Source organism: Pteropus vampyrus, unplaced genomic scaffold (assembly GCF_000151845.1).
Source record: "Pteropus vampyrus isolate Shadow unplaced genomic scaffold, Pvam_2.0 Scaffold579, whole genome shotgun sequence".
In the NCBI taxonomy this organism is placed as follows: Eukaryota; Metazoa; Chordata; class Mammalia; order Chiroptera; family Pteropodidae; genus Pteropus; species Pteropus vampyrus.
In genome coordinates, this window is record NW_011889360.1 from 152191 (window position 1) to 157120 (window position 4930).

Sequence of the window (4930 nt, forward strand, 5' to 3'; positions counted from 1 at the left end):
TAGAGGTATTTTAATTAAAAGTATATAGAAAACATATGGAATTACAAGGATAGTTTGAATTTCTTCATTATGTAGCAATTATGTTAAACCAAGACGATTTGATATATGAAAATGTAGGCAATTCAGCAGGGGTCAATCACAGCTTCTAAACTTAGTTTGAGTCTCAATACTGATAAAAAATAATAATAACATAGAACTGGTTACCACATGGTCCAATTCTTTTTACTATAAATTGTGACCTCAACATGCATTATTAATCCTTGTCATCATTTCTTAAAATTTATGATATACCTTTGCTTATTCTTGTAATGGCATTTGTCCTTAATTGATTTTTAAATTCTTTCTTCATCATTTGTGTTACAATTCTTTCCTACATCACCTTCAAAATAAAATTTTCCTTTGTAATTGAGCTTTAAAACAAATAAATCTGCCTGTAGCCATGGTACCCTGAACAAGTGCAATCCCATCTGATTTTGGAAGCTAAGCAGGGTTGGGCCTGGTTAGTACTTGGATGGGATACCACCTAGGAAGATCAGGTGCTGCAGGAGAAAAAAATTAAAAAATAAGGGTTTGTAAGCTGACAAGGTCCTTGAAATCTATGAAGTCAACCAAGGGTTGCATTGCCTAAAAAAAAGAAAAAAGAAAGAAAAAGAAAAAGAAAAAGAAAAGAAAGAAAAAGAAAAAATTAATAAAACGAATAAATAAATTTATTTCTATAGCACAATTTTAAGATTTAGAATTACCTTATAACAAAGAAACCATTGAATTGAGATGTCATGCTTCTAGTTATACCAAGTAAATAATTCCTAACTTATAAATAAAGACTATTTAAAATACTGGCTTTAAGTTTTACTCTTAATAAATCACTTGTTCATTTGAAAGAACATAAACAAAACTTATTTAATCATGTGCATGGAAATAACAACCATCTGAATTGTTTTCCTTACCCCAAACTAAACAAGGAAATAGTTCATACATAAAGTTAGGCTTCTGAAAGTTCAAAGGTTGTTAGAATACTCAGGCAAAGCCAATCATTCTGTCTTCATATGATTCAAAATAATTGCCCGGCTAAGTAAACTTGGTTGACATTCTCAGCAAACCATTGTGGTAAGTACGTGTTTGAATTTCCAATTTTCTCCATTCTCAAAGCCACAGATAATGCTTCATTTCCCTTCCTGGAAATCTTTCATTTCAGCTTCCTCATATACTTGTGGTTCACCATGTAAAAACTGTCACCTATATTTCTAGCTAATCATTTGGAGAATGTGAGAAGATCTCTGTTTTCTATTCTTGATTCAGCCATCAATTTTAAGTTCAAATTCCTAACTTTAGATCCTTCAACATTCTTAATGTAAAATATAGAGGAAATAATTTCTCCCTCAAATAAATCAGAGAGGTATGAGTTTCAAATTTTAAAATGGATGAAGAACTCTGAAAAAATAAAACACTATGCAAATGAACATGGTAGAAAGTTCGTTTGGAAGCACATGCAAGAGTAATAATACTTTAGTGCAGTAAAAATTCGTTGAGGATTTTCTAATAAAGTATATGAACACCTAACTGGTATTTAGCAAAGCAGAACTGAAAGCCACAGTTTTCTGAATTGAGAACATGAGGCCACACAGAGAAAATGTACAGTCAAAGCAACGGAATAAATTTATGTTTAAATAACCTAACTATTTCAAGGAAAACCAGAAAACCCCTAAAGTTATTGTCCTTGAACCATTTCAGCCATTCTAATTTTGATATCCAGATGACAAAATTAGATAATAAATTAATCAAACTAAGTCTATATAATGTACATCACATTCAAACAAACCTATGTGAACTTGATCTGTTCCTCTCTTTTACCTATGTAGCCCACTTATAAAGAGTAAAAACATGGCACTCACATACATGGGTAAAACGCTGACTGTCCTCACACTCTCAGACATGAGCAATGCCGCTACAGACGCAAATGCTTCCTCTGTAAAGACAATGGCTAGAAGAAATGAGATTGTAATTTATTCTCTAGTAAGACTGTTCACTCTCTAGGCTCTCGTATGCACTTATTCTAGTATTTCTATGTTGGAAATGGTAAATCCACTCTTGATGATTTATAAGATATGCTAAGACTAGCTAAAATTGTGCATGACCCTTGGACTCTCTACTATTGTTCAAAGTAAAGATTTGATAAGCTTTGAACATAAAGAAATGAAATTACTTGGGTTGATAGTCTAGCTTTGTGAGAAATGATCATATGGCCCTGCTACGTTCCTGACTGCACTATCATAAGCCTAATAATTCCCATATTCTAATAATTCTCAATTTTAGCATGCCCATGTGCCTAACATCTTTCTAAACAGCTGATAGGCACAAACTTTCTTAATCCTCACAATTACACTAAGTAAATACTAATAGTAAACCCATTGTACAAAACTGGAGAGTCATAGATAAATAAATTAGCCTGAGACTATAGCTCTAAGAAGCAATAGAGTCAAGATGTAAGAACACATATACCTCACTTAAAAAAATGTTATGTACCTAGCACAGTTCCTGTTTCATAGTGGATATTCAGTAAATATTTGATACTATAATTACTTAGAACAAGAGGATCTCACTGACCCCAGTATTTCAGTTTTTGATCTATGCCAAAGTGAACTTTGTATAATCTTAATTTACACAATCCTAAATTCCTCAGTGACAGAGAGAATGTCTTACACTCTGCTTTAAATAATAACAAGCACTTGCACATACTTAATTTTGAATTCTAGCCACCTCTCACTGATCTGTGTGATTTCTGGCAAGTACTGATTTTTCTCAGATCATCATATTGTTGATGAGAACATCTATCACCCAACACTGTGCTGCGAATTAACTCAATAGAGTGTATGTCACTCCGTACATGGTAGGAGCTCAATAAATATTTCCAGTTACTTTACTTTGTGTCTATCTCTTGCCAAACACTGGCTACCATTTACTTAACCAATAATTAGTAAATGTTTGTCCAATGATTAAAAGAAATATCTTTAATGATTTTAAATGGTATATTTAAAAAATATATTAGGTAACCAAATTCATTACCATCACAATTATTACAGAAAATAAGAGCAGGCAACAAAGTAAACAGAGATAAGGTAAACAGAGACTTAAGTTTTAAGATATTTTCATTTGATGTTTTAGAGACCTGCTTAGAGTCTTTGGCTGAGTTATCTTGGGCCAAGTTTTTTGGAGGTAAAATAAATAGTGGGCATGTTAGTGGTGACAGCAGTGAGCTTATTTGTCCTTTCAACTTGGGTTTTCTCATTTTCTTGATAAGCTGTGAATCACTGTTATTCATAATCCATGCACTTTTTATAAAGTCCAGTTAATGATTTCTTTTTATCTGAAATTCGATATTCAGCTAAGCATCATTTCCCTGTCATTGCCTGTCCCTTTAGAAAAATTTCACACTCTCAATGGGTAGCTCATTGAATTTATCACTGCCCTAATCTCAAAAAAATTAGTCTATAAAATTCAGAGAAGATGCCTGTGTTTAACTTAAACTGGCTCCAAGCTGCATTTTCTACCATGAAGATAAAAATATATTCAACTGGTATCACGCATTTAGGCATGATAATAGAAAGGAAGGAGAAATAATTCATGACACATGCTCTTCCATTTAGTGTTGTAAATTTATTCCTATTACTTCATTTCAGTGTTGTTTCTCTTTCCTCATTGAAATTCTGGTCATTCTCCTGCTGGTCATTCTATGATATTTCAACTTCTTGAATTCACACTTTCCTTAACATAGTTCTTTAGCCATTCATAGAAAATTTGCATCATTTCAAGACAATGAACACCTGTCAATCAACCAATGTTCACATAAACAGTGAGAGGTCTTATGCTCCGAACAACAGTTCGAAGGCAAGTGCAATAATTTTAATGCCAAAGACAGTCAAATCACAACTTGTATTTTCAGCACTAAAATTATTTTTGTGATGTCCAGGCTCACATGATTATCTAAATAGTTCATAGAGAATACATTCTGACACTGCACATCTCTTATTCTGGAGCATTGGCCATTCCTTGCAAGCTGTTTGGAGTAACCCTCCCAAATCATAAGCTCACCAGGTGAATTTCCTTTAGATTCAAGTCAGCAGGCCTGTACGGTGCTGGGACAGAATCTGGGTTATAAGTAGTATGCAAGCCACAATTAACTTAGTTGTGATTTAGGAATCTCTGTCATTAGACATTCCTCCTGGGTCCCAATGACTGAATTCCCTTGAACTTTACTCATAGAATTTGGTGACAAAATCAAATTGTACGGGCTTTTCCTTAAAGGCTTCATCCTTTCTATACTCTCTATAAAATGACTAAGGAGTAAAGGACAGACCTGGCCCTACAAAAGTTAATGGTCTTTATCTCTTCTCAAAAAAGTGCCTTTATTGTATTCTCTAAAAGAAATAAAAGGAGTTTTGGTTTATTTCTAAGTATTGGGTAGATTTCCTGAAAAATTATAGGCTGATAGAACTTAGTATAATTTGCATGGATTCAGAAAAATCTCCAAAAACAATCAGAAAAGGAAAAGTTGCAGCTTAACATGTTTTCTTTTTCCCCTAAGTCATTATAGCATTTCTGTATGTCTTTCTTTCCTCCTTTTCTCCTTTCACAGCTGTAGCCAAAGATTGAGCTGACTTCCATGTGCTGTGTGAGCAAAACATATCATAGCAAATGCATGCTGAGGGATCCCTGTGTAGCACACACAAGTGTTCTCATGTCATCTTTGCAAGGACCAAAGGAATGATACTCAGTCATTTTACACATGAGAGAACTCTGTAACAAATATGATATACGCTTAGCCGAAGGTTACCAAAAAGGCTGAGATTACCAAAAAATGTCAGGAGAATAACTCATTCTAGGAGATAGGAAGGAGTGAAAATAGGAAGGGACGTATCTTCGATTTTGTAGA

The 4930-nt window shown here is 33.6% G+C and overlaps 1 pseudogene; it reads left to right on the top strand.

The window, feature by feature from the left end:
* The first annotated feature begins 429 nt into the window (after positions 1 to 429).
* On the top strand, positions 430 to 548 carry LOC111733563 (annotated as a pseudogene).
* The last annotated feature ends 4382 nt before the right edge of the window (positions 549 to 4930 follow it).